We start from the raw sequence: 24299 nt of genomic DNA, 5'->3' as shown, positions 1-24299 counted from the left end.
GTTTCAGAAAACAACCTTTTCTACCAGTTCTAATCAATAGTTCACATTTGTTCCCCTGGTCTCCTGCTCTGTCCTGAGTCATCCCAGTCACCTGCTCTGGTCACTTGCTTTGACCTAGGTCACCCCTGGCTACCTGCTCTGGCCTGTCCTGTAATTGTCCTTGCCACCAAACTACCCACCCCACCACTCTGGCTCATACCCCTGCTCCCATTAAAACAGCCAATTGGAATTAGACTAGACTGTGTGGTCTAACCTTAGCCAATAGGGGAACGACACAGCAGTAGGGGCTACCTCTGTTAGGAATAAGAACCCCTTCCCTTCACTTGTCCAGAAGTGCACTCATCATTATTCCATCTGTGATCTGCATCCTTCTATAGAAGTAAATTGTTTTGCTGAGGAAATTTATATTCAAGTGCTATTTTTCTTTTGCGGCACTGAAAGTTTATATATAACACAAGGTTGATGTGAAAATTAAATGAGATTAAATGTCATATTGATAAAAATCTCATATTAAATTAAATGAGATTAAATGTCATATTGATAAAAATCTCATATTAAATTAAATGAGATTAAATGGCTAGTATCTGGAACATTAAATTTTCACAATGACCCTGCAAGTCTCAATAAAGGTAAAGTGACCCAGCCAACGTCACACAGCTAGAAAGTAACAGAGATGATGTTCTAATCTGGAAGTGACTGCACAGCCCTCACTTCTGTCACCATACTGTATAACTATAAAACAGGATCTGTGATAAATAATTGTCTGCTACACATGTGATAGGAGAAATCTTGGGCCAGAAATTCCAAGCAAAAGTGTATTATTGTTAAACAAAATCTATTTCAAAAATAATTTATTTTTATGCCTCTTCTACTCTTAAAGTACAATATTTTGCAATGTCCTCTTTATGAGCTGAGTGCTGCTGGCAAGCTGTTTTTCTACTGACAATGTATTTCTAAATCAATCTACAAATATTAAGTTTGAAGAAATTTGATATCCCAAACTTTGTATAGAGAAATGAATGTAAAACTTATTTGGGAATTTTAAGATCTGGCAATAATAATTTAGTTTCTCTAAGGCTTTACGTGCAGAATACTTTAAATAGTCTCTTGATCTGATAGAATGATATGCTACACAGGCAAAAATGTAAGTGGAATATAATATTTATAGAGATGTCAGGGCTGTGGTTTTTAGTCCTAATATTTATTCATTATACATTTTGATACAAACATTAGGGTAAGTGCACCAATATCAGTGGAAATTGTGAAGAGCTTAAGAATGAAAATATTTAGACAAAGGGATAGAAGGTTAAGAAGTTGAATTCTAACAATGTTGGAATAGAAAGAATTTTTATCAGAGGAGTGGGATACTACAGGGATTAAACTATTAGTGTAGAAATAATTATATTGAATTAAATTTTCAAATTAAATATAATTATTTTATTATCATTGGTATTTATATTACTATTACAAAGAGGTAGAGCCTCTCCAAATGATCAAAGATAGTCTGCACAATTCTCCCAGTTATTCAGAAGAAAAGATGAAAAGGATCACACTATGACACCAAATGTTAAATTTTAAGGACCAATTTTAAAAAGTGTGTGTGTGTGTGTGTGTGTGTGTGTGTGTGTGTGAGAGAGAGAGAGAGAGAGAAAGAGAGAGAGAGAGGGAGAGAGAGAGAGAGGTAGAGAGAGACAGGAGCAGGTGAAGGAATGAAGTAGAAAGAAAGAAAGCACAAAAGTTCAAATGAACTCCCTTGATTACATCTTGCTTTAGAGAACTAAGCATCAAACAATTGCTTGGGTCAAAAGCAATTGACAAGTGTCCGACTAGTGTCTTTGGTTTTAGCATTGTCAGTAATAATATAGTGCTCCATAATTAGTTCTTGATTTAATTATTATTTACCTTTGCCTATGCTAAACAGAATTTGCCAAATTGCCACTTATTCTAGGGTCTTAAATTCTTTGCATTAAATTCTTCCATTAAATACACATTCCACTAATAACATGTAAAAGGATCTGCAAGGAAATCTCCCAAGTTTTCTATCTTTACGTTATTAGGGAAAACACGGAACTTCTTTGTATTTGTGACTAGAAACAAAACAAAAAATATAACTGTTATATCTTAATTACTTTTGGGGTATAAAAGTGGGAAAGAAGAGGGAGCTTTAAGTGAATTCAAGGGAAAAGCAAGAAATTACCTATTTTTAGGAAAAAACTTTAAAAGATTATTAAAATAATTCACACAGTTTCTGAAATGCTTCTATGGACATCAGTAGTTCTTACAAAACAAAATTTTGATTATTTGCATATATATAAATCAGAAACACATGTTAAATTTCACATAAAATACACAGGACTTTAAAAAATTAAATGTAAAAAAGTGGTTCGCAAAATTTATTTGGTGTTTGGTAAAATGCAAAATGTGTTTTGGGTTTGGTGGAGCCACAGATGTTTGAAAAATACCTTGGAATGATCATCAAGCCCATAGTGTTCCTAAGCTAGCCCATCCTCTAGAAACTTTTTATTGTGATGATGTCTGATGATTGATCATATTTTTAACTAAAGAAAAATATCCACTTAGGAGAAATTCAAGGAAGATCAAATTTTCTTTTTCCAGTGAATTGCTAGAATTTGAAAAGCCAATAATTTAACACGTATGTTGTTTTCTTGTTTTTAACGATCTGCAGAAGCACTATTATTACAATTGCTATAATATTCAAAAATTGGCCTCTACTTTCATAGTACATGTTTCTTTTTAAAGTCTGAAGAAAGCTGAAGAGTTCATCTCATCTATCTCATGACATTTCTCCTTCTCTCCTTTCTCCCTTTTGCTTTCCTTCTTTTGTATTTCTCAATGATAGTATCCTTGCTTGCATGGTGGAAATTGCAATGTGGACAAATGTCAGCCCTAGTCCTCTTTCATTCTGGCAAATGTATTCCTCCCCTCATAATTCTCAGCTTCTCTACAGGTGTCTAGTGTTTTGTGGCTGCCCCTACTCTTTGCAGTCTCAGCCACACAGACCTATGAAAAGTACTATTCTGGAGTCCCCACACCATCCTCTTATTAAAGTTTACATTGTGGAGATAGGTGCTGAAAACGTTTTGTATTATTTAATTACAGTTGCTTACATGACTTTGTTGAAGAATAAAAATGACATTAGACTTTAGTTGGAGAGTTTCTAGTAAATGTTTCTTATGGCAACAGGATTTCATTCAAGCTCATTAAAACAGAAAGATGTGGTGAAAGATCATGGTACCCAAGGATCAGGTAGTAAGATCTAGAACCAGGTGTCACAATACCAACAGGCTCTTTCGGTGTCTCTCATCAACTACTCTGGTTGAGTCTGTACAATTTTTTTTTGTTTTTTTTTAGACAGAGTCTCACTCCATTGCCAAGGCTGGAGTGCAGTGGCATGATCTTGGCTCACTGCAACCTCTGCCTCCCAGGTTCAAGTGATTCTCCTACTTCAGCTTTCTGAGTAGCTGAGCTGGGACTGCCGGCATATGCCACCACACCCAGCAAATTTTTGTATTTTTAGTAGAGACAGGGTTTCACCATATTGGCCAGGCTGATCTCAAACTTCTGACCTCAGGTGATCTAGCTTCCTTGGCCTCCCAAGTTGTTGGGATTACAGGTGTGAGCCACCGTGGCCCGCCGAATCTGTATAATTTTTGTAAGTTTCTTCTTGCAAGAAATAGGCTTATTCTGCTTCTTTGCTCTACACAGAAGAAAATGGCCTCATGTAGTTTCTGACTTTACTTGTAACAAGTCCATCCACCAGAAGATAGACTCAATTTTTCTTCTATTTCAAATTCTAAAATTTAAGTCAGAATTCTTACTGGCCCAGCTTGGTTAAAGCACTCACTTTTACACCAGTCAGTTGTGGCCAGGGGATTGGAATTACACTCTACAATCATGACTGCCACTGGCAGCCCTTCTTTTAACCACATGAGTGGGGTTTGTGTGTATGTGAGGAAGGATGGTGCTCAAATAATGAGGGGCTGGAAGGGTAACTCAATAGACACACACTGTGAAAGTTGCGCACATTTGTCTTAAATTTCTTGTTGAAGAAAACAAGGTTATTCTTTATTTATATTTTATTTACTTGAAAGAATAGATTTCAAATGTAGATTTTTAATAGGCATTGCAACAGGATAGTAGGAGATGGGTGAAGAGGCAGGACATGTTCCCTGCAGCTTTCATATTATATTTGCAGACAATTACGTGGTCTACTAAAAATTATTTGTTAAAATTTTGTGCTCGTTTAAATTTTCTGTGTTGGAAAAAAAGTTTCAGGAATATTCTGATACTCTCATTAAAGATAGGGCATTTATTATTCATTCTGTTACTTGAATAAAAAGTTATTGAATACCTAGACAGTGTACTAGATAAAGACACATAGAGATGCTGAAGACAGACTTTCCCTGAGGGAGCCCATAGTTAATTTTGGAAGACTAATGTTAAAAATATTATCCTGCATAGTGTTAAGTACAATAATAGAAGTATTTACTAGGAACAATGGTGGCACAAAAGATGAAAAAATGAAATGGTTGTCTGTGGATGAGGGAAGTCACACAGAATGAAAAAGCCTTGCCAGGAAGAGAGAAGAAACAGGACTCTAGGCAAGAGAAATTTGATCATAGGCATGGATTTATAAGACAACAAAGCTGTGAAGAGGCCTCAGACAAAAGCCTGAGTCTAAGGAGGTAGAAGTATTTCATAACTGTTCTCTCTCTTTCCCCTATTAACTTAGCTCAATTAATATTACTGCCTCTATATCCTTGCAAGCTGATTACATTTGGAATCTCCAATGCTGCACAGAAATTGTGCCCTTTTTTTCCTTTTCTTTTCTTCTCCCCTCCCTCCTTCTCTCCCTCCCTTCTTTCCTTTTCTTCCCTCCCTCCCTCCCTCCCTCCCTCCCTTCCTTCCTTCCTTCCTTCCCTCCCTCCCTCCTTCCTTCCCTCCTTCCTTCCTTTCCCTCCCTTTCTCTCTTCCTTTTCCTCCCTTTCTCCCTTCCTTTCTTTTTCTTTCTTTTTGAGGTGGAGTCTGGCTCTGTCTCCCAAGCTGGATTCAAGTGATTCTCCTACCTCCTGGACTGCCTCCTGGGTTCAAGCGGTTCTCCTACCTCAGCCTCCCGAGTAGCTATGATTACAGGCATGTGTGCCACCACATCAGGCTAATTTTTGTAGTTTTAGTAAAGATGAGGTTTCGCTATGTTGGCCAGGCTTGTCTCGAACTCCTGATCTCAGGTGATCTGCTCGCCTCGGCCTCTCAAAGTGCTGGGATTACAGGTGTGAGCTACTGTGCCTGGCCGATTTTTCTAGTCTATTCTCTTTGCCGTTTTCCTGGATGATTTTGTTTCTTTTCTTGATTTGAACTTTCAGTATTTCTTCTTGCATCTTGATCCTCAGCTAATGACCTTGTTTCCTCTCCTACTAAGAAAAAATAGGTGCATTCTATGGAAAGTTCCTCCAGCTCCCACGTGTGCAACTGTATACAGAACTGTGTTGACTATGTTACCATTGAGAATTATCCATACTCCTATCTAAGGCTGATTTCCCCTCTTGTACATGAGTTTGCATCTCTTTCCACCTACTCAAAACCTCATGCAGGCAATTTCCTCTACTCTCTTTACTGTATCATTTTGAGTAGCACAGAGATGGGCTGTTTTTTCCTTCTGCTTAAACAAACCCAAAATAACACGAACAAAAATGCTTCTCTCTTGATCTCCCTTCTTCTTTGGTTCTCGACCTCCTGCCCCCATTCTCCTTTAGAGTAAGACTACTTGAAATAGTTGCTTATACTTGTGGTTTTTGATGCCTGTTGTCCTTTATTTTTTGAACCCACTCCAACCATGCATCTACTGCTATCAGTCCATTCAAATTGCTCTTGTCAAGGTTACCAGTGACCACTAAGTTGCTAAATCCAAGAGCCATTTCTTAGTCATCACTTTGTTTCTGACTTATTAGTACAATTTGATATGGTTGATTACTCTCTCATTCTTGAAACATTTACATGATTTGGATTCTAGTCCATCATACTCATCAAGTTTTCCATTTCCCTGGCCACTTTTAGGCTGTTTTGGCTGGTTCTTTCTCATCCTTTCAACATCTTAACCTTGAAGCGTTCTGCATTTCGGTTCTACGTTTCTCACTAGCTTTATTACCATGGTGCTCTCATCTAATTTTATGGATTTAAACACTAGCTATACATCTTTACTCAAGGTGTGTTTTCTGTAGCAGCATATAGTCTTACTTTTTAAAGCCTGGTTTTATAATCTTTTATTTAAAATATTTGGTACATTTCATATAAATATTGTATATGTGAGTTAAATATATCAATGTTTAATTTGTTTACTCTTGTTCCTCTTTGTCCTGTGTTCCTTCTTCCTCTCTCTTTTGATCCCTTTATGATTAAGTAAGCATTAAAATTATTTTATGATTTTCTTAATTATCTTGTTAGTTATCTTCCGTTTTGCTATACTGTTAGTGGGTACTCTACAACATGCATCCTTGATTTAAAGTCTAATATTATTCTTTATATTATTTTCTTGGTGTCAGAATACTTTAATTCCATTTACTTACCTTCTTCATTTTGTGTTATTATTGTCATGCATTTTAATTCAATGCTTTTTATACCCATCAGAAACTATTATTGGAGTAAATATGTGAGTAAATAATATGTCCAATGGTCATTTAGATTTACCCACATAATCACCCTTTCCATTGCTCTCAATTTCTTAAGAAATAAGACAGCTTCCAGCTAGGATAATTTTCCTTCTGCTCAAAGAATTTTCTTTCAAATATCTTTACTGTGGGTAATGTATTCTTTAGTGTACTGGTAATGAATTTCTTCAGTATGCTTGTAATGAATTCTCATGGTTTTTGCTCTTCTAAAAATATCTTTATTTTACATTTATTTTCAAGGAATATTTTTGATGAGTATAGAATTCTAGGTTGGCAGTTATTTTCTATTTACACTTTGCATATATGATACCATTGTTTGTTGAGAAGTAATAATCTCTGGAAGCTTTTAAGATTTTCTCTTTGATTTTGATTTCCAGCAATTGTATGGGCCTAAGTGGCTTTTCATAATCTTATCTTGCTTATGGTTTGTACAGATTCTGAATTCTATGATCTGATGTTTTTCATTAGTTTGGGAAAAATTAACAGCCAGTGTTTCTTCAACTACTACTTCTTACCAATTCTTTTTTCCTCTTCTTTTTCTGCAGCTCCAGTTATGTATATGTTAGATTACTGCACTATCACCTTTGCATCAGTCTGTATATTTTTTCTGATTAATCTTCCAGCCCACAAATTTTCTCTGCAGCTGTGTCTCATGTTCTATTAAAGTCACCTTAATTTTAATCATTGTATTTAAAAATGTCTAGATTGTCTTTTTTTAAAAAAATTCTTTTCACTTCTCTTATGATATATTTTTTTAAATTTAATTTTTGGCATATAATGACAACTAATTCAAGATACGTTTTCTAACTTCAACATTCAGACCTCCCAAGGGTTTTTTCTGTGCTGGTTCTTATCCTTTAGTTGGTGGTCAGTTTCTTTCTTTTCTGCCTTGGTAGACATTAATTTCAGGGAACATATGCTAATTTTCTAGGGTTTTTATAACAAAATACTACAGTCTGGGTGCTTAAACAACAGAAACTTATTTTCTCACAGTTCTGGAAGCTAGACATTCAAGATCAAGTAGGTTTGATTTCTCCTGAGGCCTCTCTCCTTGCCCAGCAGATGGCTACCTTCCTCCTGTGTCCTCCCATGGCCTTTCCTCTGTGTGTGCATCCCTGATGTTTCTCTGCATGCCTTAATCTCCTTTTCTAAAAAGGACACCAGCCATATTGGATTAGAGTCTACCCTAATGGCCTTATTTTGACCTAATTACCATTTTAAAGGTCTTGTCTTCAAATACAGTCATATTCTGAGGTACTGAGAGTCAGACATTTAACATATAATTATGTGGGAACACAGTCATAACATCATTGTATATGAAGAATTATGGGAATAATTTGAGGCTCTGGATAATGTTGTCTGTCTTCAGAGAGAATTTGCTTTCATGTCTGGAAAGCAGTTAGAGTAGGGACTATCTATTTAATTCAGTCAAGGATTGAGATGATTAGCAGCTGATCTTCAGTTTTGGTATGGACTGATCAGTTCCACTTTACCTTTACTTCTGAGGTATATGCTTCCATAGACCCACCTGAAAGCTTTAACTATTTTCCAGGATCCTTCCCTTTTGGTGGGCCCTGAATTCCAATTTTTGTCCATTCAGATTCTCAACTACAGATTATAAATAAGCAAATGCCTCAGGAGGAGCAGTATCAAATGTCATGCTAACCTGTCTGTGTTTCTCTTCTTTTGAGCTTCCATTACTGGTGCTCTTTGATACCTTCAAGTAGATTTTAAAAACACAAAATGGTCATATTTTCTATTTGTTCTCAGCAGGAGAATTAGTCTGAAATGAGCAAGCCCACCAATTTCATAAGGAGAAATCTCAGTTCATGTCCCTAAAGTCAGTTCTTAGAATATCCATCACCAAAGGATCAATCAAATGACCAGGTTTCTAATTTATACTTTGCTAAGTCCTGCTTTTCTTTTAAGTATTTATGCAATTTATAACAATTTATATTGGATAGGATGATTTTAATAATTTTGGGAGTTTTTAACAATTCACGTAAGGCTGTGGTGAGTGTTTTTGTAAATGGAATTTAAAGGAATATTGAGTTTGCCTCAACTCCAAGCTGCTGAAGCTAAAACGAGTCACGGCAGATACAGAAGACCCTTTGCTTGAAAAAGGATGGAGAAGAGAGACAATCACATCATGTCCTCAGCTGAGTTCTTGAGAGTGGGAAACTAAGGAGAAAGGAGGGGATTTCTATCTAGAACAGGGAGTTCTAAAAGTCTAAGGAGCTTAGAGTCCTTGTTTCTCAGTCTCTTATTGGAGGACTTTAAGTTGTTGACAACTTTATAGAAATGTGAAGGAAAAGGATTTGGGTTAATAGATATATTTGTTAAATTTTACACACTGGCATTTAGCAGGTTGATACTTAGGCAAAGTAGGCTTTTTCAATTTTTGGTATTCATTAGGTTACGGAATGCTGTAATAGAGACTCCAAGATATAGGGGCTTAAACACGATGAAAATTGGTATCTTTTTCACTTAACATTCTGAGCTCAATGTTGGTAGAGCAGCTCCTCTGTATTGAGGACCCAGAGCATGCAATCTTTAAGTGCTGGCTTTGTCAAGGCCAAAGAAGACCAAACCATAATCACTACCTTCACATTACAGCCATTAGGAAGGACAAAACAGGGGTGAAGGAGAGCACATATCTGTTATAAGGGCATGACTCAAAATTTGCACATATTACTCTTGCTTATATGCTCCTGGCCAAGACTTAGTCTCATGGACTCAGCAAGATTTAAGAGAAGCTGAGACATGTAGTTTCCATTCTGAGTGGCCATGGGCCCAACTAAAATGTACACGTATTATGAGTTTAAAGGATGGGGAGATTGATATGGGAGAAGACATGGAGTATCTGCCACTCCTGACCAAGAGCAAACTTAATACTGATTTATATTATTATTTATTCATTATTTGGCAAGTTTTTATTGGCAACCTTTACTGAGGGATACATTCATGCAGTCTATGTGTGAAGATGAGCTGTAAAAAAAAAAGTGTGTAAAATAGAGTGTCTGTGTTAGAGTTCCTGAGAAATACACTCCTAGAAGGAGTTTGACTTGTAGGCAGTTTGTTGGGGAGTGTACCCTGGTCAGCCCCTGTAGGGAAGTGAAAGGAAGAGTGCAGGGCAGTGAAAGCAGTTGAACTGTCACCACAAAGTCCCCATGGGAGCTCTGGGGCTGGGATAGCAGAGTGGGTGTAGTCTCACTTTGGAGCAAGGGGTCCTTTGTACTGCGGACTTGAGCTGCCCTGGGGAAAAGAGATTCTTTCTGGACAAGGACAATTTCTCTGAGGGATTTGGCTGAGTCTTGCTGCCTCAGTCCTGAAACAAGAAACAGGACAACAGACATCTCAGTGTGGTGCACAGTTTTAAGGCTCCATGGTGGAAATGTGTTGGGATACTGTGGGGAATGAGAAGAGAATTCTTATGTGGGTGTGTATCTCTGCCAGGGAAAGGTTTCATAGGAGAGGTGATTTTTTTGAACTACCTTGCAAGATGGAGGTATATTTATCAGGTAGAATAGAGGAATAGTATTCTACCCAGAGGGAGATTCACAAGCAAAGCCTGGAACTTTCAAAAAAAATATATGTCATTCAGAGTGGCTAGGAGTGTAGGATCCAAGATGAGGGGAAGGAGAAGAGGATAGTGAGGTGATAACAAATGAAGCTAAAAAAGCAACAGGGTCTAGATTATGGAGGGCCGAATGGGCCCAGCAGTTTGCATTTTATTCTAATAGCAAGGGAAGCCTTTGAATAAAGGAGGGTCTGTATAGATGTGGCTTTTACAAGATCACTCAGGCTCCCGGATGGATTGAAAGGCAGGAAGACAAAATCAAAATAGTTCAGTTAGGAGACACCTGCAGTGCCCTGTGTTCTTTCCTTCTCCAGATTTTGAGCATCTTAAAAGCAGATTGTGATTTTATCTACATAGATATAGATCTCCTTCCTGATGCCTGTAAAATAGCTTCATTATTTTATATTCTTAAAGGTAGTAAAACTGTATTTAATTTTTTTAAAAAGTCAGATGTTTCTGATTTGTTGTTGTTTTTTATATATAGATATATGTTTTATTACACTTTAGGTTCTGGGGTACATGTGCAAAAAAAAAGAAGTCAGATGTTTTGCTTATTTGGACTGATTTTCCTATACTCCACGGTTGATATTTTTAATTTGCAGATTTCTACTCAGGATGAGGTCAGAGAAGAAGAAAGCATAAAGAAGAAATCTCGCATTTGCTATTTTACTATACAGGAAGGATGGGGCCGGCTCCTACAGACTCTTTTCAACATCCCATTCCTGCTGCATGACATTCTTTGCTTTCCTCCCACTGCCTCCCCTTTGAGTCCAACCAGCTCCTCATTGCTATAAATTTATTTCTTAACATCCCTTGAGTACTTATTTTTTCTTCTGCTATGAAGATCAGGACAATGAAAGAATCCAAGTGACAAACCAACAGGGCAACAAGACATAGCTTTGGAGTGAGGGCTATTACATAAAACACTGGCATGCTTTGTTATGATGCTAAAACAGTAGATCAATTCAATTTGTCTGCTCAGTCATTGCATCAGTAAATAGAGGTCAGTTCGTCCAGCTTTTGATCAAAAATTTCTAGTTTGTATTTTTTAATAGAAATTATATATAACTCTACACATATGTAGACAGGTATACATATGTATACACATCCCTGCATCCCCTTTTCTATGCCCACATTACATTGATTGCCTATTATTTCTGTCTGTTTCCTGCCAATTGTGGACAGGGTTCTTTTCAATTTTTTTCTCCCAATATCTCCTCAGCGACAGCTCAGGTTAAGTATAATCTATTCAGTGCATTCAGTAAACATGTGAATAATACAATTATGAATTTTCCAGGAAGTTAGTAATAATTGAAAATACTTCCTAGTTTAAATCTGCCTATCTGCAGGGTGCTAAGTGCTTTAGGTAGATTATTTAAGTGCCACAATTAATCTATGACAAATAGCCTGCTACTTACATTGCTTTAATTTATAACCAAAAAAATAAGGCATTAAGAGATTTAATAACTTCCTTAAAGTCACACTGCATAATAAATAGGAGAGTCAGAATTGAAACCTAGAGACTGTCTCTCAGGAGGCCTTTCTCTGAGCTCCCATGCTATTTAACCTATTTCATGAGCTATAGTTCTTTATATTTCTGGTGTTTAGAAGTTGTTCAGCCTATTCTTCTAGGTTGCTGCTTCTACAAAGGGACAATACCTTCTTGGGTACTTTGCATTGTTTTGTTAAAGTTAAACTAACTTCTCTCAACTCTGACATGGCTGAATTTTCTTTACACTCAACTCTTTCTATGATACCTGTATTAGTCTGTTCTCACACTGCTATAAAGACATACCTGAGACTGGGTAATTTTAAGTAAAAGAGGTTTAATTGGCTGATGGTTCTGTAGGCTGGACAGGCTTCTGCTTCTTGGGAGGCCTCAGGAAACTTACAATCATGGTAGAAGGCAAAGGGGAAGTAGGAACATCATCACACGGCCAGCAGGAGGGGCAGATGCTACACACTTTTAAACAAGCAGATCTCAGGAGAACTTTACTACTCGACAGCACTAGGGGAATGGTACTAAAGCATTAGAAACCACCCCGTTGATCCAATTACCTCCCACTAGGCTTCTCCTCCAACACTGGGGATCACAATTCCATATGAGATTTGGGCAGGGACACAAATTGAAACCATATCACTACCTGTTTTTGAGTTGAACTTACACCTTGTTTTGATTTCCTCAAAATGCTGGTAGAAGTCTCTGACTATAATCTCTCCGTAAGTGATCTCGTTAATGTCATGGCTTTAATTAAATATCATCTATTACTGATGACTCATATACTTAACCCTCCATTTAGAACTTTTCCCTGTTCTCCAAAGTTGTATATCCAGCTATCTACCTGATGATACACCTGAATGTTTGATGGAGTGAATGGGTAGTTGGAGTGAAGATCTATTTTGTTTTGAATATAAAAGATTTGAGACTTCTATTTGATATCAAGTTGGATTATAGAGATAGAAAAATAAAAAGAATCTTGGGTGGACTCCCAAGATTTCGGGCGTCAGTGGAGTCAATGGAGAAGCCAGCGGAGCAGAAGTGAACAAAGATTGTAGAGACACCCAGTAAGATAGAAAGCAAGCCAGGAATTGAGATGTCATGAAGCCAAGTGAGGATTGTGCTTTAAGAAAGTAGAGATAGTCACCTATCATACTGCTGGGAACTAAAGTAAGGTAAGAAATCTCAAAGTTACAGTTTGATTACTTTGACGGCATGAAGCTAGCTGGTAACATGGATATATATATATATATTGTTAACAAGCAGCTTTATTGGAATGATAGGATAGAAGCCAGATTGGAGTGATTTTTTTTTTTTTTTTTTTTTTATGAGACAGGATCTTGCTCTGTCACCCAGGCTGGAGTGCAGTGGTACAATCTTGGCTTACTGCAACCTCTGCTACCTAGACTCAAGTGACTCTCCAGCCTCAGCCTCCAAAGTAGCTGGGACTACAGGCATGCACCACCAACTCCTGGTTAGCTATTGAGCTTTTTTGTAAAGATAGGTTTCTTCCATATTGCCCTGAGCTCAAAGCAATGCATCTGCCTTAGCCTCCTGAAGTGCTGGGTTTCCAAGTAAAAGCCACCACACCTGGCCTGGAGTGGGTTGTATGATGGATTGTCAGATCAATAGAGAGAGTAGCAAATAATTTGTACCATACAACTTCACTTCGTAAGGACAAACAACAACAAACCCCCCATATATGCGCATATTTATCTGCATGTACATGGAAGAGGATGTGGATGAATACAAACCATGTTATTAACATTGGTTTCCTTACACAAAACACCTTTACACTATGTTCACTTCTCATTGGTACAATGAATACGTATTATTAATGTCGCTAAAAATTAATGAAAATGTTTAAAAAAGGGAATGGAAAGTGCAGAGGTGGAGGCAGAGTAATGTGGGCTATTTTGCTAAGTTTTTTAGGAAGTGGAATAGGAAAATGAGATAGTAGCTAGAGGGGTCCTGACTTGGGGTCCAGGAAGAAAGATCTTAGGGCATTTCTCAATGTGCGAGGATGATTGCATAGAGGAGAGGTTGATGACGCAGAACATGGGGAATAAATGCAGAAATACAGTCTAGGACAGATGGCTGTATATCTGTATTCTTAACTTCCCAGTTGAAAAATTATCACACGGAACTGAGGACAATTCAGGACATTACGTTGTGAAGTCATCTTCCCTATGTGCCAGTGTCTCAGTAATGGAGAGTCAAGGGTGTCAGCATGAAAGAGGGCTGCTATGTATGTCTCTTCCAATGGGCTCTTACTCAACCCTTTGTCTAGAGATGTGACTGTGGTTTTGTCTTTTAGCTTTCATCATATTTGAATGCTACCACAGTTTTCTCAATCCTGTATTTCAATTTCATACTTTTGTTTTGTCTGCTTATTTTTGTATGGCAGGTCTATTTGTATAGCTAAATAGGTTTTACAAGCCTGCATGGATGATTTCTATACTTTTATTTGCTTTCATTGAAATTTTCTTGTTAAGATATCCTGTTACTAGGAATCTTTATAAATCTTTGGGGCTGAGACATTTCTTACTAACAATGGGCCTCTTTCTTTCTCTCTCTCCCCTACCCATATACAGATGGGTGGAACAGTTTTTTTTTTTTTCTGACTCCTTACTCTGGATGGAATCATTACATGATTTCTTGAACAACAGAACAAAATGAAGATGACATTTTGCTATTTGAACAACTTTCAGGTTAAAACTTACCCTAACCCCAGTTTAGAAAATCGACAGGCAGGCTTTGACTCTTCCAAAAATAGATTGATAATTTGAGCTTTTTGTTTGAAAACCATTGCTATTTTAAATGGACAAAATCAGTGTTTTTCAGAAACTCATCTTTAAAGCATGAGCAAGAGCACTGCATCACAAAGTGATGCATCAGCTACTGTTTTTATCATGCCTATTCTAGTTTGCAAACTATTCAGTGGCTAGAACTGTATCCATCTATGTCTTAACCTAAAGGTGGTAAGATCTTTATACATGCTCAGGAAAATGTTACAAATGTGTGCCACAAAATGGAATAATGTAAAGAACTGGGGGATATTTAATCTGGAGAAAAGAAGAACCAGAGGAATATGCTTACTATCTTAAAACCTTTTGAAGAACTATTATTTATAACAGGAATAAACTTATTCATGAGCATTTGATGGAAGCTGTAGTAAAATCAGATTATAGCAAAGCGTAAAGACATTATTTTCTGACATTTGGGAGCTCTTTCTAAAGATGCTAAAACCACTTCATAGGAGGCTTCTAAGAATGGAATGGAAAAACAGGCTAGGAGGAGTATTATTAAAGATGATTGAAAAATAGGCTTTGCAGTTGAAATAGGTAAGTTAAACATCATTTGTTGAATTTTTGTTCTCCAATTACAGAGAATTTTGAAGATTTTGCAAACATGGAAATCCTGAAGGAAATACAAATTACCAAATCTTACCCAGAAGAGATAAGCACTGGCAATATTTTAATATGCAGGGCACCAATATACGGTTGTTTAAGCTGTTGCCTGCTCAAGGTAACCAGCCATGGGAGTAACTAGAGACCTGAGTGTGTGTGTGTTTGTAAACCTGAGGTCATAGTGTACATGCTATTTTGTAATCTACTTTTCTCTGTCACCATATTGTGAACACTTTCTGATGTGGTCACATAATTTTTAAGATTAGCTTAGTATCCCTTATGATAGATGTATCACAATTCCTTTGAATAGGCTTTTGTAGATACCAACAATGTTAGTTTTACTCTAAAATGTGATATGAACACCACTGTGCATATTTTGATCTCTTTCTTATGATAAAATCTCTGATGTGGACATAAATGTTCATATTTGTAAGCCTTTTTGGTACATATTAGGTGACCCAATTTTTTTTTTCAATCCTGAGATTCTATAAAATTTTTTGACCAAGTAGAGCTACCTTGTCAAAACTCACATGGGTAACTATGGGCAGAGTTGTGTTTAATTGTATTATCTGGTAGCATATGGATTAGTACAATTCTCTATGAAAATACAAAATTCAGAAGCAAGGGAAATGTACTTTTCCTCCAATCATTATTGCTACCCTTGAGATAAGACTAGGGAATTATTAAATAATGTATGCATTTTCAATGATTTTTCCCCTTATTTTCTTCACTCAGAACACATGAGTTTTTCTGGACAAATTGTGAGCTCATTGAGGGCAGATATTAATTTATATACATACTTATTTTTTATTTAACACTCTAAATTATTGCATTTTTTAGTTTTTAATTGATCTTGATATAGGCAATTAAATCATTTACAAATGTTTTTTTCTTCCAATATTTATATATATATATTTTTCTCTTTTATTTCACTGACAAGTAATCTAGAATAGCACTAAATCATAGCTGTCATAGTGGGAATCTTTATTTTGTTAGTTATTTTAGTCCAGATGTCCTTAGTGCAATCTTTCCCAATTTACAGCTGTGGACACTAGTTTCCAGAGTTGAGAACAAAGGGTTTAGTAATCAAAGAAGCTTGAGAAATAGCACCTTATATTCCCTTTCAGGAGAGTCACAGAACAAACACATTAGCATGTTAAAGCCTATGAGAAAATCTGCAGTGATAAATAAATCTGTTTAATTTGTTTAGCTTTTAAATGTATTTGCTCTGGGGAGACTTATTTTTTCTAAACATACCTGTGGCCATCTCTTCCCTTAATACCTGCTTCAGAAACTTTGCTCTCTTGTTTCACCCTTGAGTATTGTGTTTGTTGTTGGCTTCTGAGAAATGTTTGTTTTTTGGTCATGTAAGGGAAGTTGACTGTATTTTTTTTAACTCAGGAATTGATACTGCATTTTATCGTGTCTTTTCCACTTTTATTGAAATGATCACATATTTTTTCTTCTTTAATTCTTAAAAACAATGTCTTATCAAAAGTAAATCATTCCTACACATAATAGAGAGGTTAAGAAGATGAACTTTGTGGTGTCTTTACAGCCTATCTTCCAATACTAGGTCTGCCACTTATTAGTTGTGTGAAAGTTGGCAAGTGAACTTTGCCTGTCTCTGTCTCCTTGTTTAGAAAATGAAGTAAGGTAGTAGTCACCCAACAAAGTGCTATGTACAGTGCTTGGCAAATAGCAGGCAACTAGTAAATGCTAACTGCTAACAATACCTCTTGTTTATTGCTGAGTATCAATAATGACAGCTGTTAAAAACACGGTAACTTTTAGAATCATACAAATTTGACAACTTTTTAATACTTTTATTTGTTAGAATTAGTCTTTTCAGGTTATCCCTGCCTCTTCTGTGGCAATTTTGATAATTATTTCTTCTCTAAACTACCATTAATTTACTTAGATATTCAATTTCACCTGTATCTATGATATTTGCCTTCTATCTCTAATTTTGCATATTATGTTTTCTTTCTATATTTTCTTCTTAATTAGGGTTGCTAGATATTTTTCTGTTTCACTGGGCACTAGAAAAGATTTCAATATCACTTTGCAATTTCTAGAAATGTTACATTTTAAATTTATTAACTTCTGCTTCTGTCTTTATAAATTCCTTCTTTTGACTCCTTTTTGGCTTGTTTATAAGCTCCTTTAGAAGAATAAGTTAACTTGGGTTTGATTTTTTTTTTTGAAAAATACAGTTGAGCTTATATTATTTTTATTGTATGCCCTTTGGCTGCCTCTTAAAGTTTGAGTTGTATAGCAAAATAATTGTCTTTCATTTAAAATTTCATAATTTCAGAATAGATTTCCATATAGTTTTAATTAACTAGAGGAACGTTTTTAAAGTTGTAGGTGGACGATGGGGGTGTGGAGGGTGTTTGTTAATAATATCTGGTTTTATTGTAGTGGTTAGTGAACATGGCCTGTATTATTTCTACTTTTTGGAATTTATGATGGTTCCTTTTGATATACTACATCATGAAATTTTAAGACAATTCCATCATGTTTGAAAAGAACGAATATTTGTTAGGTACAAAATTCTGTATAGTAGTAAATCAAGCTTATGGAGTTATTTGAATCCTCTGTATCCTTATTTAGGTTTTCTCTCCTTGATCTGACAAATATTCCTGGAGTTATGGTTCTTTTTCTCAAAACTATTTTCTAGTAGCTGAGAAGTGGTCTACTCTTTTTATTCTTGTTTTTAATATTATGGTATATACAAGGCCTAGGTGATGCAGAATTTTCTAGATCATGGAAGGGCATTGGATTTCATTGGAAGAACATTGGGTATTCAATGATGCATGTTAAGTAAGTGAGTGAAACTAATAAGACATATTTTTAAAAATTGTTCTTGATGTGGCATGGAACATTGGATGCAGATAAAAGTGGAAGCAGAGAGACTAGTAAGGCAGCTATCATAGTACTCCAGGTGAGAATTATGGTCCGACTTGGGCTATGTTTTGGGGCAAAGAAGAGGAGAATGGATATTTCATAATTTTGATTGGGAGTAGGACTAACTACATTTACAAGTGGTTTAGATAAAGGGGATTTGGAATTGAGAAGAATTAAGGAAACTGAAAAAATTTCAAATTATTACATTGATGAAAAAGAGGTAAGAATTATAATGGCATATTAAAGACACTGTTAACACTGCCTTCTTTTTTTATCTTCATCCATTCCACAAACATTGGTGTGACTGGATGTGTGCTAGGAACTGAAGAGGTAAAGATGACTGAGACCCTTGCCAACTCTCAATAGGGTCCCAACATTATCCTTTATTTAGTGAGCATAAATTCATGGGCATAGTCTTCATTAAGAGACGTGGTTATGGTCCCTTACTAGCAAAGAGTTTGCATGACAGAGGAGCCACGTTAGAGGTCTTTGGTGTGGATGAATTGTTCAGCAACAACAGAAGCTCAGCTGCTGCTCAACTGATTGTTGAAGTTTGACAGCATCCTCCAGTCAAAGTTGACTGCTTGCTCAAAGAACATTCTGTTTATGTAGAGGCACCAGGTTCTCTGACACCTACTTGTAAATGCTAAATGTTAGAAAATAAGTCAAAATATTGAATTGATAAGAATAAAAAACCCTAATCAGGTAGAACAGCACAATTGTTAATGGAATATATATATATATATATATATATATATATATATATATATATAAAATCATATATATGGTAATATATTAAATGTATTAACCATTTGTATTAACAGATATATAGTTAATACATTTAATATATTACCATATATATTGAAATATGTATGTTTCCAATTGTCAGTCGAGTTCAATATAGATATATACACACATAGGCACACACATATATACATTGTATATATTATATAAAATACTTGTAGGTAAGGCTACAGTAATCAAAACAGCATGGTACTGGTACCAAAACAGAGATATAGACCAATGGAACAGAACAGAGGTCTCGGAGGCAACACAACATATCTACAACCATCTGATCTTTGACAAACCAGACAAAAACAAGCAATGGGGAAAGGATTCCCTGTTCAATAAATGGTGTTGGGAAAGCTGGCTAGCCATGTGCAGAAAGCAGAAACTGGACCCCTTCCTGACACCTTACACTAAAATTAACTCCAGATGGATTAAAGACTTAAACATAAGACCTAACACCATAAAAACCCTAGAAGAAAATCTAGGCAAAACCATTCAGGACGTAGGTGTAGGCAAGGACTTCATGACCAAAACACCAAAAGCATTGACAACAAAAGCCAAAATAGACAAATGGGACCTAATCAAACTCCACAGCTTCTGCACAGCAAAAGAAACAATCATTAGAGTGAATCGGCAACCAACAGATTGGGAAAAAATTTTTGCAGTTTACCCATCTGACAAAGGGCTGATATCCAAAATTTACAAAGAACTAAAGCAGATTTACAAGAAAAAAACTAACAAGCCCATTCAAAAGTGGGCAAAGGATATGAACAGACACTTTACAAAAGAAGACATACGTGAGGCCAACAAACATATGAAAAAATGCTCATCATCACTGGTCATAAGAGAAATGCAAATCAAAACTACATTGAGATACCATCTCACGCCGGTAAGAATGGCAAACATTAAAAAATCTGGAGACAGCAGATGCTGGAGAGGATGTGGAGAAGTAGGAACACTTTTACACTGTTGGTGGGAGTGTAAATTAGTTCAACCATTGTGGAAGACAGTGTGGCGATTCCTCAAGGACATAGAAATAGAAATTCCATTTGACCCAGCAATCCCATTACTGGGTATATATCCAAAGGATTACAAATCGTTCTACTATAAGGACACGTGTACACGAATGTTCATTGCAGCACTGTTTACAATAGCAAGGACCTGGAACCAACCCAAATGCCCATCGACGATAGACTGGATAGGGAAAATGTGGCACATATACACCATGGAATATTATGCAGCCATCAAAAACGATGAGTTTGGGTCCTTTGTGGGGACATGGATGAACCTGGAAACCATCATTCTCAGCAAACTGACAGAGGAGCAGAAGATCAAACACCGCATGTTCTCACTCATAGGCGGGTGTTGAACGATGAGAGCACATGGACAAAGGGAGGGGAGCACTACACACTGGGGTCAGTTGGGGGGACATAGGGGAGGGACGGTGGGGGGTGGGGAGCTGGGGGGGGATAGCAGGGGGAGAAATGCCACATGTAGGTGATGGGGAGGAAGGCAGCAAATCACACTGCCATGTGTGTTCCTATGCAACAATTTTGCATGTTCTTCACATGTACCCCCAAACCTAAAATACAATAAAATAAATAAATGGGAAAAAAAAATACTTGTAGGTATATGTAAATTCCTAGATGATTTTCTAGCTTTTTAGCCTAGTGGTAAACCATTCATGGAGATTTTGGAAAGCCACACAATATAAATTCCAAGCATGAACCTTAGGAATTTGGCTAAAGCTGACTCATGGAAAAATTCTGTGATGAAATTAAAAAGTTTGGACAAACATTAGAGCAGTGCAAGTAAGAGTGTACAAATTAACAGATTTATTTAATAAAGAAATTTTACGATGTTGGTTGATGTAGAAGAAAGGACATATTATAGTGTATTATCATTGGAACGGCCTAATGCTTAAGGAAGTTCTGAAGAACAGAGGAATGGAAATAAAACACTTAATTGTACACCTCTTGAAGTCCAAATTGAAATATGAAGACCTAAGAATCATTGCTGTTTGAACAATGTAGTAGTACAGAATATTCTATAACAACATGCTCTGTAAGGTTTTGGTATATAACCTGATAAAATATAGAATTTTGAAGTAATCAGACAAATAAAGAGAAAAATGCATAAGCAAGTGTTGTAATATTAACCTTTCACTGCTTTAAAATGCCTGGAAAATGAAGCAGATATGAATATTTTAAATAATTTTATAATAGCTTTCAAATATCTTTTTCCATGGTTCCATATAGAAATAGTAGCAATTACTATTTAGATTGCACCAAGTATTAATGGTTTGGTTTATCATTTGATCAATGCAGTAGACAAGTGGGCTCAGTTAGTTGAGGACAAAGACAAGTCTTATCCTGGACTTAGTGTTATCTTACCACTTGGTACAGTAAATAGGAAGTGATAAGAGCATTTTTGATGGATTAATAAACATTTCAGTCTCCAATTATAAATACCTGATTTTGAACATCAAGTCAACTTTTTCAAGCAATGAGAGTTTTCTCTGTTGCATATAAACATGTTTTTATGTGTTATCCCTTGTGTTGATATAAAGGAATATTGGAGGTTGGGTAATTTATGAGGGGAAAAAGGTTAATTTGGTCCATGATTCTAATGGCTGGAAAGCTCAAAATTGTGTTCATGTATCTGGTGAGGATTTCAGGCTGCTTGCACTCATGGTGGAAGGTAAAGGGGAGCTGGCATGTGCAGAGATCACATGGTGAGAGAGGAATCAAGAGAGAGAAGGGAGGTGCCTGATGATGTTACTGAATTGCTGCAATCTCATGATAGAACCTGAACAAATGAGGAATTGCTGCATATGGATGGGCAAAGAAAGAGGTTTCTTGAAATGAAATCTGCTCCTGGCGGAAATGCTGTGAGCATTCTTGAAACGACAGCAAAGGGTTTAGAAGATGCCATAAACCTGGTTGATAAAGCAATGGTCAGGTTTGAAAGAACTGGTTCTAATTTTGAAAGTTCTACTGTGGGTAAAATGCTATCAAATAGCATTCCATGCAATAGAGAAATCTTTTGTGAAGAGTCAGTTCATGTGGAAAACTTCATTGTTGTCCTATTTTAAGAACTTGCCACAGCTACTCCTACCTTCAGCAACCACCACCCTGATGAGTTGGCAGCCATCAACATCAAGGCAAGACTCTCTACCAGCAAAAAGACTGCAACTCACTGAAGGCTTGATGGGGCAGTCATAGCACACTGTAGCCTGGAACTCTTGGGCTCAAGTGATCCTTCTGCCTAAGCCTCCCACGCAGCTGGGACTTCAGACATATACTACCACACCTGGATAATTTCTTTTCTTTTCTTTTGAAATAGGGTCGTGCTATGTTACTCAGCTTGGTCTTGACCGCCTGGCCTCAGTCTCTCAAGTAGCTGGGATTACAAATTCGAGCCACCATACCCAGCTTAAACATTACCTTTATATGCACTGGGAAACCAAAAACTGTGTGTGTCTTCCTTTACTGGGATATTCACTTTATTGCTGTGGTCTGGAACTAAACCCTCAATGTCTCTGAGTTATGTCTACATATATATCCTGTGAAGAAGTACTTCTCAGATATTACAGCATATACACAAAAAATAAAGCTGAGTTTAAAAAATGGAAATAGAAGGGGTCATATTTCAGTCTAGTCATTCAGAAGCGATTCAATTGAAAAAAAGAAATAATTTGTTATAGAAGCCATGACACAATAATACATTCATGGAGATTTCATTCTAGAGGTGATAGAGTAAATAGTAATTACAATCAATCAATGATATAGTATGTTAGAAGGTAATAAATGATGTGGAAAAAGAGGAAAGGGAGTGCAGGTTAGGGTGAGTGAGGGCGCCTCGTCTGTGCAAGGGTGCTGGAGAGGAATGTGGGGGACACTTCACACTGTAACTATGATGGTGAGTATAGACTTCATTGAGAAAGTGAGATTAGAACAAAGACATGGAGTTGGTAAAGGAGTTAGATAAGTAGACATCTGCAGGAAAACTCTTCCAGGCTAAGAGAACCACAATACAAATGCACTAAAGTGGGAGTCAGCCTGATGTGTTTAAGGAAAAAATATCAGGTGACTAGAATGAGAGGAACATAAGAAGGAAGATTAGATAAGTAACTACAGGCTGATTATGTAGGCTGTTGTAAAACTTGGAAGCAGAAGTCATCTTCCAGATTTACCAGAAGTTATTTTCCAGATGATAATAAGCAGCTGGTCAAATCAATTCAATAACTTTCAACTGAAGAAAATTATTAGCAAGGTAAACTAGAGGATAATTGTAGACACGGAGACATGTCCTATATTGGTTTCAGAACACTAAATGGTTTGAAAGAATGAAATCAACCAACAGGTTGATTATATTTGTGAGACAAAATCTTCTGAGGATAAATACATAATCTATTTAAAGCTAAAGTTCATATGATATCACCTTCTGCTATTTTATAAATTTTTGATTATTTTAAAGTCAAACTTTCATAATTTTGATAAAATAGCTTCTTCTTAAATTTCTTTATTCCTTTAGCATACAACTTTGAATCATAGAACTCACTCCTGGTACTGTCTGTATCTGGATTTAATGTCACTGAAACCGTGGCAGATTCTGCATGTAAGGCAGGGGTATCATAAAAAAATGACCAAATATCAGTTGAATGGATCAGCTACAGGCCTGCATGGCAGAATAGCCTGGAATGATTGCTTTGAGCAGATGTTCTGGCAAGTTACAGGCACAACAACACAATGACTGCCAGTGTAGTCCTGGATCAGGGGTTCGTTTTATACCCAAGCACCTTCAGCCTTTCAGCAGCAGCAAGGTTTACCCATATGTTTTCCATCTGCATCCTAGATGCGGTTAAATTCTAAAATCACCTGCAGGTGTGGTGTAATTCTGAGCTCAACTTCTCTTTCTTTTCCCCATGTTATATTTGGATTACATCTACCATGCCAATTCTATCATGAGTCTCTTGCCCACTTAAATTTTGGAAATTTAACATGATGGAAAACTCACTCCAGGAACAGTCTAGAATCATTGCATTCAGAATTTTGTTCAAGCTGAACAAATAAACATTTGTCAAATAAATGACTAAGCCAATGTTATGGGAGTGTCCATAGCACTGGGAGTGTCTGCCCTTGCCTTCCCCAGCTAGTCTTCATTTTAAATTTTTGTAGATTCCTGATCCTGTTCTGATATTAGATCATAGTACAACAGCATTGTAGAGCATGAGCCCAGGGGAACTGGAGAAGACTTGGTTTATAGGGTACCTGGAATGAGTCCTAGACACCTGCATGTTTGGTGAGGTGAATCTTCTACTAATCCCACTACATCCACCCACTCTGTACAAACGGGCTTCTCTCTTGGGTTCTTATTCTCTGCTCCAGTTTCTTGTGTGATTGAAATGCTATTTCATTTGGCTG

The 24299-nt window shown here is 36.6% G+C and overlaps 1 long non-coding RNA gene across 1 annotated transcript; it reads right to left on the bottom strand.

Moving 5' to 3' along the window:
- LOC119471900 lies at nucleotides 1–19770 on the bottom strand. Its single transcript, XR_005200998.1, has 3 exons — nucleotides 19759–19770; nucleotides 11194–11200; nucleotides 1–291 (listed from the first exon to the last, which is right to left on the bottom strand). It is a non-coding gene; the product is annotated as an uncharacterized LOC119471900 (long non-coding RNA).
- Nucleotides 19771–24299: the final 4529 nt, after the last annotated feature.

The sequence above is a fragment of the Cebus imitator genome, unplaced genomic scaffold, assembly GCF_001604975.1.
Source record: "Cebus imitator isolate Cc_AM_T3 unplaced genomic scaffold, Cebus_imitator-1.0 Scaffold3, whole genome shotgun sequence".
NCBI lineage: Eukaryota > Metazoa > Chordata > Mammalia > Primates > Cebidae > Cebus > Cebus imitator.
The sequence above is the reverse complement of the archived record's forward strand: the minus strand, read 5'-3'. Positions and strand labels throughout refer to the sequence as shown.